General features: G+C 40.2%; 1 protein-coding gene across 14 annotated transcripts in view; it reads right to left on the reverse strand.

Moving 5' to 3' along the window:
- GRIP1 (glutamate receptor interacting protein 1) overlaps positions 1-15,480 on the reverse strand; it is a 755,940-nt gene that overhangs the window by 269,308 nt on the left and 471,152 nt on the right. The window lies entirely within an intron of this gene.

Raw genomic sequence — 15,480 nt, forward strand, 5'->3', positions numbered from 1 at the left:
TTACATATCAAGCACTAATATGGTAGATATCTTTTTCATAATAATCTAAGACTGAAATCAATAAATACCACCTTACTTTTGTAACACAATATTCTTTTGTACACATAATCTAAAGCCTCCAACAAACCATGCTCAGTGGAGAAGCAGGCATTTTTACTATTATTATTGTTTCTATATATATAGAAAAAACTTACTATAAGAGTTTATTTTCCCAAGGGTTTCTCAGTCAATCAGCCACAATTCAGCTTCACACCCAGTATTGCTTTCATAGTGGCATTTTTTTTTTTGGCTGTGCCCCATGGCATGTGAGATCTTAGCTCCCCAACCAGGGATCGAATCTGTGCTGCCAGCAATAGAAGAGTGGAGTCTAAACCACTGGACTGCCAGGGAAGTCTGAGGTGTATAACTTTTTTCAGCTTCAAATATGAATGACTATTTTTCAATGAGAAATACTGGAGTTGACCAATTTTCTTTTTCTGCCTTCTATATAATATAGAATTGAATACTTATGGAGATGTCAAATTCAGTCTTCTCATATTGACAAAGAAACTAAAGCCCAGGGAGACCAAGCAACTCTTCTCATATCTCAAGGGTCATTAGCAGGATGGGAGCCAGACCTCAGTCCCCTTTCTCTATTGTAAGTACTCACTGTGCTGCAGAGAGAGCCTGAGCACCCTACAGCCACCGCCACGTACAGACTGCACCACACATACTGGATCCCACAATAAGCCTGTGAGGAATGATGCTGATGCTGGTTAATATCATTCTCATTGCATAAAGGGGTAATTGTCACTTGGAGAATTCAAGTGACTGCGAAACACTTTTAGCCACAAAGCCCAAGGCTTTATACCAAGGCCAGAACTTTCTCCCTCTGAAATCAAGACTAGGATATGCTTTTTCTAGTTAACTCTCAATTTGAAGGAATCCACTGCTGAAAAAGTTTTGGAAACTTAAATTTATATAGCAATCTGATAAAAACACTCACATACTGTAAGACAGTTATTTCCCAAGGAAGAATATCTTTTAGATCATATATCTTCTCAAAGCATCAGCTTTCTACAGAGAAATTAAAAATTGAAGTCAGAGAATAATGAAAGCTTACCCCTGTTTAGTTTAGCAAGAAATTCAAGAGGGCTCTGATCCAGGTTAACCTTTGTATCATTAATTTCAGGAAGCTCACAGCTTAAATGGAAATCATCAATGTAAGCTTCTAGGGCTTCAGAGGCAGAAGAATATGGCTTTTCTTTGTATTGGATGGAACCATCAACATTAAAAGCGATGCTGTTGAGGACTAAAGATGCTGGAACAGAAGATTCAGAAGTGCTAAAGTGATGTTTCTTAACTGACTTTGCCATTGCTTTCTCAAATGGGCTGCAAGGTCCATTCATTTTCCAAAAATCTCTAGACATAAAAAAAGGTGTACATGATTTCAGTTAATACAGGAATGGGTGATAATACTCACAGGATCCTTGCTAATCTTTGTATCCTACATATTTGCTTTTTTACAAATGAAATTATTTTTTATTCCTCTTTATGTTTTATGAATAGTACACTCTCAAGCAATGTTTGTTGATTGACAGTTTCACTGCCATGGCCACAAGTGTGAACTGGACTTTGTAAACATGAGGAACTAAGAATTGAAGCCTTGTTAGGTAAAGCACGAAACAGAGGGCTTGCCTTCCTGTATTTTTAGTTTTCCTCAACTGTGTAAGTAGTTCTGGAATCTTGAGATAAATTTATTCACCACATGAAGACACGACAAGCCTTCAGAATCATGAGAGAGTCTTCATTCCATACACTTGTTCCCACCACACTGATGAGGCAGGGAAAGCACATGTGAAGACAAGAAGACAACCACAGTGGGCCCTGGCACAACAGTGATGGCAGAGACCAGGGAACAAGAGGAAGTGAGTGCAGACAGGAGTAGGATTTAGTGTGGGCATTGGGCCCTGTGACCTTGTCACTCTGACCTCAGTGCAAGAGTTTAGCAGCTATGGACCTCTTTATTATCATCTTGCACGAACCACTTACTCTCTACAATAACTACTAAAAACAGGCATTGCAGTACCCTCATTTTCAAAATAAGATTAGAGTAACACATGGAGAATACGTATCTTGTTCAAAGCTAAAGGGAAACAACAGCCAAGGTTAATAGCCAAGGTTGAACCTCAGCAGTCAGATTCCCAGGTCGAACTTAACCACTGCACTTGACTACCAGACCATTGCCCCACATGTGCCGAAACGGCCTGTGTAACCTGTAATGTAACTTGTAATCTCTAAATGTCAGCCACATATAATGTGCCAGCAAGGACTACCAAGGTTGGGTGCCTAAATTCTGAGGTCTCTTATTTCTCTCAAATGCTTAGAGAGTAGTCACTGGTGTGTGCAAGGGGAAATGCCATGTATTTGATAATAATATATACATAAGTGTCAAAGAGAGAGTACTCACTTTTTGAGTCTTTGAAATTCAAGTGGATATGCTGAATTTTCAGAATGTTACATTATATGACATCATAGTACTTACAATTTTCACCTGTGGAATGTTTTTCTAGTTTCTTCTAATGTAATGGAGTTAAATAGAAGCCTTTGACAACCAGAATAAAACTATGGATCATCTTCCCACAAAAATGCACATTAATAAATACAAACACAATGGGTTCTAGGGTTCCAGAAGCTCAGGCATGCCCCCTGCCCCCATGAATTCTAAATTAAGAACTTCCATCTAAAGAAAGTGATTGGTGGGGAAAGAAACAGAGGGAAGGAAGGACAGCTAGGAAAAGAATGATCAGAAGATCCTTACCAGGAGTGGAACAAACTAACCTGATACTACACATTCTTGGAGATACAATGATAAAAAATCTTTTGGCTTTAAAGGCCCAGCTTAAAATGCTCTGTCTTTGTAAACCACGGCCATGGTCATCTTCCTCCTTCACCTTCTCCTCTGGATTGAAACAAAGTGAAAATGTTAATCGTTCAGTCATGTCTGACTCTTTGTGACCCCATGGACTATAGCCCACGAGGCTCCTCTGTCCATGGGATTCTCCAGGCAAGAATACTGGAGTGTGTTGCCCTTCCCTTCTCCAGGGGATCTTCGCAACTCAAGAGATAAAACCGGTGTCTTCCGCATCGCAGGCAGGTTCTTTACCATCTGAGCCATTAGGGAAGCCCCTCCCCTGGATTTGTCAGTATCAGGGGACTTTCTAGGTGGCGCTAGAGGTAAAGAACCCGCCTGAAATGCTAGATAGCATATTAAAAAGCAGAGACATTACTTTGCCAACAAAGGTCCATCTAGTCAAGGCTATGGTTTTTCCAGTAGTCATGTATGGATGTGAGAGTTGGACTATAAAGAAAGCTGAGCACCAAAGAATTGATGCTTTTGAACTGTGGTGTTGGAGAAGACTCTTGAGAGTCCCTTGGACTGCAAGGAGATACAACCAGTCCATCCTAAAGGAGCTCAGTCCTGAGTGTTCATTGGAAGGACTGATGTTGAAGCTGAAACTCCAATACTTTGGCCACCTGATGTGAAGAACTGACTCATTTGAAAAGACCCTGATGCTGGGAAAGATTGAAGGCAGGAGGAGAAGGGGACGACAGAGGGTAAGATGGCTGGATGGCATCACCGACTCAATGGACATTGAGTTTGGTTTAACTCCAGGAGTTGGTGATGGACAGGGAGGTCTGGCATGCTGTGGTCCATGGGGTTGCAAAGAGTTGGACACGACTGAACGACTGAACTGAACTGAAATGCAAGAGACTTTAGAGATGTGGGTTTGATCACTGGGTGGGAAACATCACCTGGAGAAGGAAATGGCAACCCACTCCAGTATCCTTACCTGGAGAATCCCATGGATAGAGAGAGGAGCCTAGTGGGCTACAATGCTTGGGGTTGCAGAAAGTTGGACACGACTGAAGTGACTTAGCACACAGCCCAATTATTTACCATTACAGACAATGGGCTTCAGAAGGAGGAGATGAGAGTTAATCTCAGTTCTATCCTTTATGAGTTTATGCCTCCATCCTTTCCCTCGGATATCATTTTAAATTTTAAATTCTGCTTAATAACACTTAGCCCATGCGGTGGCTTTTTTTGATCTTCTGCTGTTTTGTACCAGGACGGCCACATCAGGGGTAACATGTTGAAATAATTTCAAAACAACTGGAAAAAGCTGCTGCCCTTCACTTGCATCCATACCCCTCAGCGTGCCTTCTTGCTACTTCAGCTCTAACCCTCTACTCCCAGAAGCCCTCAGACCTTTCCATGATCCAGCAACTGAAGGGGTACTGCCTCGCCCTCCAGGACTCTGCTCCAGGCTATGGTTCATGCCCAATCTATTTGGTTAGTGTCTGGACATACAGAGTGCTACATGTTTTGAATTTGACCTCTGAGAAGCTGTTTTTCCTTTCCTCATCCTTGGTGCTTGGCCTCTCCACTCTCATATGCATTGTGGTTTGACTTACATGATAGCTGGGTGTCTCCTTCCTTCTCTAAGTTTAAGCAAAATAAGGAATGGGTGGTAACCCCAGTTTTCCAGCCCATGGCAGTTGCTTGATAGGTGATTGTTGAACTTAATTTCAGTCAAAATGTTCCTTTCACTATAAAGCATTCCTGTGTGATTACTGCAGTTGTGAAAATGCTCTGAAAGATGGAGTCCTTTGGGTTTATTAGTAGCTATTGAGATGCAACAAAACAGGTGAATAGAATAATATATTTAAATCAAGGATTTAATGAGAGAAGGTCTAAAATGCACCAAGAGCAAGAAGTTAATGAGAGCTGGTGAGACTGTTACCCATGCTGGGTTCACTTACGGCAGCTCCTTCACACCAGACTGTTCAATATGTACTAACAGTTCAAAATCCAGTTCCAACTAGACATTTAAAGGCTTTTTTTGTATCATCTAATTTTATGAATAACACTGTAAAGGAAAGTTGATAACTAAGTCTTTCTAAAATAAGATATAGGAAAACTCAATGTATAAAATATGTTAATGACCCTAATAACTGAACACTATAAATATGAGTTTATTTTGTGACTTTCCTTTTACAATATACATGGCAATGCACAAATTCATTTCTTAGTTTCTCATCATTATAGACTCATAGAAGTCAAGCAAAGAAAGGGATGATCATTCTTGTTTAAAAAGCAAGAATACCATTTGCAATAATTAAGAAAAAAGAATCAATACATTTCCTAACCATAAATCAAAGAAAATGCAGATTGTTCAGATATTTCCCCTGGCAATGTCATGTTTGAATTTGGCCTGGCTTGATTCTCTGATAGTATTTTAAAAATGTATTCAATCCATAAAATCCTCAGAGTGCATCCATCTACCACCAGGCAACTGATTCTAAAAAATAGAGAAGATTACGCATAAGAGGAGTAAAAAAAGTCATCAGCTCTGTCTCCCTTATCATTTTAGGTTAGATTAGACAATGGCACCCCACTCCAGCACTCTTGCCTGGAAAATCTCATGGACAGAGGAGCCTGGTGGGCTGCCATCTATGGGGTCGCACAGAGTCAGACACAACTGAAGCGACTTAGCAGCAGCAGACTCAGTCAAAGCAGTGAATCCCTGAAGCCAGAGCAGAGAGAAAGGACCAGAGATTTGCACAAAGTTCAGTTTCCCTCTCTCATTAGCTCAATTAAACACACCATTATTGATCGCCAATGTGCAAGGGGACACACTTAGCACTGGATAGGGATACAGTGATGGGCTAGATGTTCTCTCCCTCACAAGGAGCTTGAAGTCCAGCAGGAAGGATAAAAGCAGCATATAAATGAGTATCACCCAAGGAAGGGCACGTTAAATGGCATCGAGTGCCCCCAAGGGCAGCTGGAACACAGAGAAGAGAGAAATGACTTCTGTCTGGTGGAACAGGGGTAAGTTTCCTTTCGGACACAGTATTTAAAACTACGACTTACAAAAGAGGTAGGTTTCAGACCCATGGAAATGAGGAAAATGGATATGTTAAGAATAAAGAATAACAAAGTCAAAAGACATCGATATAGAAAAACCACATACATAACTTAGATGGAGAGGTAGATCCAAATTTCTTGGGTTGTCAGATGGTGACAGAAAAGGCTGGAGATACTGTATCCCACACTGTATGGAGCAAAGTGGTGAGTTTTAGGGTTAGGTATGACATCAATTTTAAAGAAAAGGAACACTGAGCCTTAGAAAGCTTTGAGAGAGCCCTCAGGGAATACTTCTGACACATCTTCATTTGGGCTTCCCTTGTGGCTCAGCTGGTAAAGAATCTGCCTGCAATTCGGGAGACCTGGCTTTGATCCCTGGCTTGGGAAGATCCCCTGGAGAAGGGAAAGGCTACCCACTCCAGTATTCTGGCCTGGAGAATTCCATGGGCTGTATAGACCATGGGGTCACAAAGAGTCAGACACGACTGAGTGACTTTCACTTCACTTTCACAGGGAATACACGTAGTGAGTGAGAGATCTGAGACTGAAAGCTTCAGAGCTCATATTCTTTCTATCACATCCCAGCATTTCCTCCTCGAATGTTTTTCCCCCAACATCTGAGTGAAACCAGTATAGACTCTCCTGGCCACTCCTTTCCTGCACCCCATCGTGCTCAGCTTCACATCCAAGTGAGAGTACCCCATCCCACCTGTGCAGCACCCAGAAACTGGTACCCCATTTTATGCCATTCACAGACTGATGCTTTTACAGGTCTGCTTGGGTCCTCTAGCCAATGAGATATCTCAATGGTCAGGGTCCACCTATTGATCTCAGGATGATGAGGGAGAAAAGAAGCGACAGGGCAGAAATATGCCTTAATTTTGTGGGGTTCCTCCAGGAAACTAAGTAATCCAAAAGCACATTTTATGAGAGATATTATCTTATCAGTTGTCAGTCTTCTTCAGAGGAAATTTTGAGCTCTCAAAGAGCAAGCCATGAACATGCTATGTTTTGGAATATGAATTTTAGCAAAAGATAGAGTGATGCAACTTCAGTTTTCTCAGTAGAAGGAAGCTAATGGAGATACCTCAAACATTATTTTAATTGCCAGGCAGTATGACAATATCCTTCACTGAAGGATAGTTTACACAAACTGTCACTTAGATCATAGGCTGATCTTAACCACTGAGAAAGAATTCAAGAAGAAACCAATGCTTGAAACACATAGGGCATTACATATTAAAGATACTCTCTTTAACATTTGTCTGCTAGCAACTTGGTGCACAGTATATAATGGATACCAACATATACTGGTGTGCTCGCTGGGTCTTGCAGTTTTGGGTATGTAATATTTTACAGTAACAGATTTTTAAAAAATCTTTCATTTATTAATTTTTCTGGCCTTGCTACATGACACTTGGGATCTTAGTTCCCTGACCAGGGATGGAAACTTGTGCCCTGTGTAGTGGAAGCTCAGAGTCCTAAGCACTACACAGCCAGGAAGTCCCAGAGTAATGGCTTATCACAGTACTGTATAAAACTCTTCTACAAACCCAACTGGCAATCCCCTATGTACCTGAGGATTAAATGCCTCCCTCAAACGCCGCCTCCTCCTCCTCATTTATTCAACAAACATCTAATGTAAATATAGGAAGGTGATACAGAGCAGAGGTCAGGGGTCAGGCTTGGGTACCACATGGACTAGTTTCAAAATCAGCTGCAAGACTTTGAACAAAATACTTAACTTCTCTGTCCCTACACTTCCTCATCTCTAAAATATGGTCGTAATACCTGACTCACAGCACTGTTACAGTGATTACAGGGGACAGTATGGGTGATGCTTAGAACAATGCCTAATTCCATGGAAAGTGCTCAGGAAACATACTTAGCAATTTTTACTTTTATCGCTGCCTAGTGTATGTTCGCATATATTACCTACATGTGTTAGATCCTCCAGCCACTCCTGCTAGAACATTCATTTCCCATTGGGATGCATATCTTGTGGTTTTGTTGGATTCCACCTTTCCAGACAGAGTGGTGTAGCAACTCTGGAGTATTAAGCACCATAAAAAGAAACATAGAATTTCACTCAATATATCCATTAATCTCCTTAAATTCACAGCCCATAAATGAAAGGATTATCCTAAAGCAGGATTGATACTTAACTCATTTCACATTCTAGAATCTTCTGTAGAGCCCAGGAAAGTCAGAGGCTGGAGGAGAGGTATCAGCAAAATTTAAATTATTTCCTAAATCTAAAGCTTTAAGCACTATTGTGTTCTGCTCTAGGGACTGTTTTTCTTCCTACGTCATTTAGCTCCCTCCACCAAACATTTTCCATTTCTATTTCCAAATCAGAATGCTCACAATTATTGTTCTTTTTAAAAAGCATGGATATGAGCTCTTCAGCAAAAATAGCTGCCACAAGACTTTAAAAGATGTTATTCACTTTAATACACCATGACTAATTGGGGGAAAAACAGCAAACAAGCATTAGGATTGTGTCCGTAGGCCTGTAACCATTCCCTGGCTCTCCGAGTTAAGCAGAATTCTATAATACTGGGTAATGAACAAAAAAATTCCTTTGCTTGGTAGAAACCTCTATGGACACAATTTTAAGGAGGAGGAAGGAAAGCTTTTACTCACTCTTTCTAAAGTAAATAATATCATCCATCACTTCTGAATACTATGTTTTTTAAAGAAAAAGTATTAGAATCAGGACAGAAGCACATGGAGCTACCCAGATCCATTTCCCACTACAATGTGCATTGTATTTTAAGAGTTTTATAGCAAAGGTTGTGGTATCTGGAACTGACTGTGGTAAAAATTAAAATACTAAGAAGCAAAAGGAGTTTTTGGTAGCATGTTCAAATTGAATGGAAGAGAAGTATTTCATTTGTGGGGAAAGGTGAAAATTTTTATTAATGAAAAGTCAAATGATATGAAGCAAGTCTTTATTTCACTACTCAAATATGCAAGTCCTGAAGTAGGGGCTCTGGAGGAAATCAGGGAAACACAGGAGAGAGTTCTTTGCCTTCTTGAATATCATGAAGCAGATATTCATAGCAGAAGAGAGAAAACACGAGTTTGAAAATTAACTGACATTGGGCAGGTAGTGTTGGGTTGTCAATGAGTAAAGTCAACAGTAAGTGGAGACTTTGCACAGCTGGGCTTCCCAAGGTGGTGCAGTGGTTAAGAATTCACCTGCCAATGCAGGAGACGTGGGATTGATCCCTGGGTAGGGAAGATCCCCTGGAGAGGGAAAAAGCAACCCACTCCAGTATACGTGCCTGGAAAATTCCATGAAGAAAGGAGCCTGGTGGACTACGGTCCATGGGGTCACAGAGTTGGAAACGACTGAGCAACTAATACTTTACTTTGCACAGTGGATGCTGGGAAAGCATCTCACCTATGAGCTGGGGTCCATGTCCGCATGCTCTCCGGGTGCTCTCCCTCTCTGGGACCAGAGCTGATTTGACTCACCAGAAGTCTTACTTTTCTTCTTAGAATGTGATGGAAGATTTCCACTCCACTGACACTTTTTAATTAATTTTTTAATTGGAGTATAGTTGCTTTACAATGTTGTGTTGGTTTCTGCTGTATAGCAAAGTGAATCAGTTATATGTATACCTATATCCTCTCTTTTTTTGGGTTTCTTTCCCATTTAGGTCACCACACAGCATTAAGTAGAGTTCCCTGTGCTATCCAGTAGGTTCTCACTAGTTAATATGTAGCAGTATATATATACATCAGTCCCAATCTCCCAATTCATCCCACTCCACTTCCAGCCCAACCCCAGCCCCCAGCATCCATACATCTATTCTCTTTGTCTGTGAGGGGGAGATACACTTTATAAATCGAGACGGTGATACCTAAGTGCCAAGAAGAGAAGCTGAATTTGCTTTGGGAACATGGCAGCACAACAATGATGTGATGCACAAAAAGTCAACTGTGTTACACAGGATGGAGAAGAGGGGGAGTGTGGCGGTTGCCGGGCATTTGGCAGGTGACGAGAGTGGTAGATGATGATGTGTGTGCCGTAATGATGCAATGAAAATGCAAAGAGACTCATAAAATATTATTTTATATTGGCATATACTTGATTAACAATGTTGTGTTAGTTTCAGGTATACAGCAAATCGATTCAGTTATACATACATATGTACATATTCTTTTTCAAATTCTTTTCCCATTTAGGTTATTACAGGATACTGAGCAGAATTCCCTGTGCTGTACAGTAGGGCCTTACTGATTATCTATTTTACATATAGCAGTGTGTACATGTCAATTATAAACTCCCATTCTATCCCTCCCCCCTTGCACCTTAACCATAGGTTCATTCAGAAAGAGATGTTTTGAAGGCAGATTTTGAAAGTAATGGACTGGATTAGTCCCCAGGTATAAACAAGAGGGAAAACTTAAATATTTTAAGTCTGGGAGGCTAGTGCCACTAAAGCAATGGTGAAAATTAGAAAAAGCATTCTCTCAGGAATAAGGGAAAAAATATAATTTTATCATGTTGTTTTTTTACATCCTTACCTTATTTCATATCAATTTAAAGTATTGTAAGCAGGATGATGGAGAAAACATGGGATGCTTAAGTCTCCCATCATCAGGATTTAACAAATGCTTACATGTTGTCAAACTTCCATCAGATATTTTTAAATAAAGTGTTGCAAATACAGCTACAGTCCCACATCTCCATCTCATTTTCCTCCCTTCTCCCCGAGAGGCAACCACTGCCCTCAGTGAGTGTTGTTATCCTTTGGCTTTGGAGGTTTTTATGCTTTTCCTATAATTGTATGTTTCTATAATATATAGTATTGCTTTGTGTGCCTAGAATATCACATAAAATCATTCTGCATATTTCTTTGCAACTTGAATTTTTTCTCACTATTATGCCTTGAACATGTATTCCTGCTGATTCAATTAGTCTTGGTTTACTGATATATCATAGTGGAAGGAAAATAAATACACTGTAGGTCAGGTGAGACACTGGACTTGTAAGTGTTGATTCAAAGCCTATAATACTACAGGCAATAATTGAATGATGAATATGGATTTGTTTTCCAGGCTAGGGGGAGGCATCCACTAGATTTAGTCCTTTGGTGCAATGGTCCCATACTTCATTTATCTTTGAAAGCCCCATAACACTAATCATGATGTAACACTCAACAAATGTTTGTTAAATGAATAAATGGATGAATAAACATCTTTTTTTTGCTACAGGACATGTAATGCTTAGCTTGGAAACTAGCAACCACATGCAAAATCTGAACTTTAAGTGAATTGTATTTGCCAACACAGTATTTTTTAAACAGAAGCAACATTTTATCCTTTGGAGGGTGGACAGAATGAAAAGCACAATCACAGAAAGTTAACCAAACTGATCAGGGACCACAGCTTTGTCAAACTCAGTGAAACTAAGAGCCATAATGTGTAGGGCCACCCAAGATGGATGGGTCATGGTGGGGAGTTCTGACAAAATGTAGTCCACTGGAGAAAGGAATGGCAATCTACTTCACTATTCTTGCCTTGAGAACCCTACGAACAGTATGAAAAGGCAAAAAGATAGGACACTGAAAGATGAACTCCCCAGCTCAGTAGGTGCCCAATATGCCAGTAGAGAAGAGTGGAGAAATAACTCAAGAAAGAATGAAGAGACAGAGCCAAAGCAAAAACAACACCCAGCTGTGGATGTGACTGGTGATGGAAGTAAAGTTTGATGCTATAAAGAGCAATATTGCACAGGAACCTGGAATGTTAGGTCCATGAATCAAGGCAAATTGGAAGTGGTCGAACAGGAGATGGCAAGAGTGAACAATGACATTTTAGGAATCAGCGAACTAAAATGGACTGGAATGGGTGAATTTAATTCAGATGACCATTATATCTACTACTGTGGGCAAGAATCCCTTAGAAGAAATGGAGTAGCCCTCAGTGCCAACAAGAGAGTCTGAAATGTAGTACTTGGGTGCAATCTCAAAAATGACAGAATGATCTGTTTGTTTTCAAGGCAAACCATTCAATATCACAGTAATCCAAGTCTATGCCCCAACCAGTAATGCTGAAGAAGCTGAAGTTGAATGGTTCTATGAAGACCTATAAGACCTTCTAAAACTAACACCCCAAAATATGTCCTTTTCATCATAGAGGACTTGAATACAAAAGTAGGAAGTCAAGAGATACCTGGAGTAACGGGCAAATTTGGCCTTGGAGTACAAAATGAAGCAAGGCAAAGCCTAACAAAGTTTTGCCAAGACAACGTGCTGGTCATAGCAAACACCCAATTCCAACAACACAAGAGACGACTCTACACATGGATATCACCAGATGGTCAACACCGAAATCAGATTGATTATATTCTTTGCAGCCAAAGATGGAGAAACTCTCTACAGTCAGCAAAAACAAGACCGGGAGCTGACTGTGGCTTAGATCATGAACTCCTTATTGCCAAATTCAGACTTAAATTGAAGAAAGTAGAGAAAACCACTAGACCATTCAGGTATGACCTAAATCAAATCCCTTATGATTAAACAGTGGAAGTGACAAATAGAGTCAAGGGATTAGATCTGATAGACAGAGTGCCTGAAGAACTATGGACGAAGGTTCGTGACATTGTACAGGAGGCAGGGATCAAGACCATCCCCAAGAAAAAGAAATGCAAAAAGGCAAAATAGTTGTCTGAAGAGGCCTTACAAATAGCTGAGGAAAGAAGAGAAGCAAAAGGCAAAGGAAAGATATACCTATCTGAATACGAAGTTCCAAAGAATAGCAGGGAGAGATAAGAAAGCCTTCCTCAGTGATCAATGCAACGAAATAGAGGAAAACAATAGAATGGAAAAGACTAGAGATGTCTTCAAGAAAATTAGAGACACCAAGGGAACATTTCATGCAAAGATGGACACAATAAAGGACAGAAATTTTATGGACCTAAAAGAAGCAGAAGATACTAAGAAGAGGTGGCAACAATACACAGAAGAACTATACAAAAAAGATGTTAATAAACCAAATAACCATGATGGTGTGATCATTCACCTAGAGCCTGACATCCTGGAATGTGAAGTCAAGTGGGCCTTAGAAAGCATCACTACAAAGCTAGTGGAGGTGATGGAATTCCACTTAAGCTATTTCAAATCCTAAAAGATGATGCTGTTAAAGTTCTGCACTGAATATGCCAGCAAATTTTGAAAACTCATCAGTGGCCACAGCACTGGAAAAGGTCAGTTTTCATTCCAATCCCAAAGAAGGGCAATGCCAAAGAATGTTCAACTACTGCACAATTGCACTCATCTCACATGCTTAGCAAAATAATGCTCAAAATTTTCCAAGCCAGGCTTCAACAGTACATGAACCGTGAACTTCCAGATGTTCAAGCTGGATTCAGAAAACACAGAGGAACCAGAGATCAAATTGCCAACACCCGCTGGATCATCAAAAAAGCAAGAGAATTCCAGAAAAACATCTATTTCTATTTTGTTGATTACACCAAAGCCTTTGACTCTGTAGATCACAACAAATTGGAAAATTCTTAAAGAGGTGGGAATACCAGACTCACCTGACCTGCCTCCTGAGAAATCTCTATGCAGGTTAAGAAGCAACAGTAGGAACTGGACATGGAACAACAGACTGGTTCCAAATTGGGAAAGGAGTATGTCAAGGCTATATATTGTCACCCTGCTTATTTAACTTATACATCATGCGAAATGCTGGGCTGGATGAAGCACAAGCTGGAGTCAAGATTGCCGGGAGAAATATCAATAACCTCAGATATGCAGATGATATCATCTTTAAGGAAGAAAGTGAAGAGTAACTGAAGAGCCTCTTGATGAAAGAGGAGAGTGATAAAGCTGGCTTAAAACTCAATATTAAAAAAATGAAGATCATGGCATTGGTCCCATCACTTCATGGCAAATAGATGGGGAAACAATGGAAACAGTGAGAGACTTTATTTTCTTAGGCTCTAAAATCACTGCAGATGGTGACTGCAGCCATGAAATTCAAAGACACTTGCTCCTTGGAAGAAAAGCTATGACAAACCTAGATAGCATATTAAAAAGCAGAGACATTACTTTACCAACAAAGTTCCATCTAGTTAAGGCTATGGTTTTTCCAGTAGTCATGTATGGATGTGAGAGTTGGACTATAAAGAAAGCTGAATGCTGAAGAATTGATGCTGTTGAACCATGGTGTTGGAAAAGACTCTTGAGAGTCCCTTGGACTGCAAGGAGATCCAACCAGTCCATCCTAAAGGAAATCAGTCCTGAACATTCATTGGAAGGACTGATGTTGAAGCTGAAACGCCAATATTTTGGCCACCTGACGTGAAGAACTGACTTATTTGAAAAGACCCTGATGCTGGGAAAGACTGAAGGCAGGAGGAGAAGGGGACGACAGAGAATGAGATAGTTGGATGGCATCATGGACTTGATGGACATGAGTTTGATCAAGCTCTGGGAGTTGGTGATAGACAGGGAATTCTGGCATGCTGCAGTCCATGGGGTTGCAAATAGATATAACTGAGCAACTGAAGTGAACTGAACATTTTTAAATTGGGAGGTTTCCTATTAAAAACCAGATTCCTTGATTTTATCACAAAATCTAAATATCTGTCAATACCAGGCTTGTGCTCCTGCCTGGCAACGATCAAGGTGAGGAGCTACAGCCACCCTTTAAACAGACCATGTATTTCCGAAGTAACACCACAACTTCCTTCCAACTGTTGTGACACCAAGGCCAACTGTCAGCTCCCCACAGATTATTGCCTGCACTGTTGCTTCCCTTTCCTTTGGAAATTTTTCATTGTATCCTAGCCTCTAAGAAAGAGAGAAAAATACAGATGGACTAGAGGCCACAGTGATTCATACAAAATTGGAGAAAACATACTTCCTTGAAAAGACTGTGTCCTTAGGTGTTTAACATCTAAGCAGTGTGTCCAGGTCAGTCTAGGTCTTTGGGGATGGCACTTACTTATTTATTAAATAGATATGAGATTCCTGGCTCTTGTTGTCATTTCAGTTGCAGTTCTCTTTACTCAGATTCTTTTAGTATGCAGTATTTATGTAAGAAACTTTGTTTAGCTTTTTAGTATTTAGTCTCAAGAAGTTTTTATCCCAAACAGAAACTCCTAATAATTTGAAAATCCTCCTAATCTCTATTTTCTCTACTAGAATAATCCAATAGGTCATTGACCTATTAGGTCACTGGGTCAATGACCCAATAGTCATGACTCTGGCAGAACTTAAGAGCACATCTAATATTTCTAAAAATTGAAATTGTAGTTTGATTTAAAATGAGAAAATATGGGAGTGGGTCACTTTATCTCTAGCCTAGCATTGCCAGTGGTAGGGAATTAATCGAAAGGTTAGATTTGCTTTATCAAGCTGTCACCTTTAAATGACGTAAGACAACTCTCTAATGAAAATTTCTCCAACAAAGATGCATCACCAGCAAGGGTCCTGACAGAAGACAGATAATGGGCTGTAAGCATGTGGTGTGATCCCTCAGAGAAGGCCCTCTAAGACTTCAAGAGGACCCCTAGGCAAAGAGAAACATTTCTGTCTTTT

This window comes from Bos indicus x Bos taurus, chromosome 5 (genome assembly GCF_003369695.1).
Source record: "Bos indicus x Bos taurus breed Angus x Brahman F1 hybrid chromosome 5, Bos_hybrid_MaternalHap_v2.0, whole genome shotgun sequence".
NCBI lineage: Eukaryota > Metazoa > Chordata > Mammalia > Artiodactyla > Bovidae > Bos > Bos indicus x Bos taurus.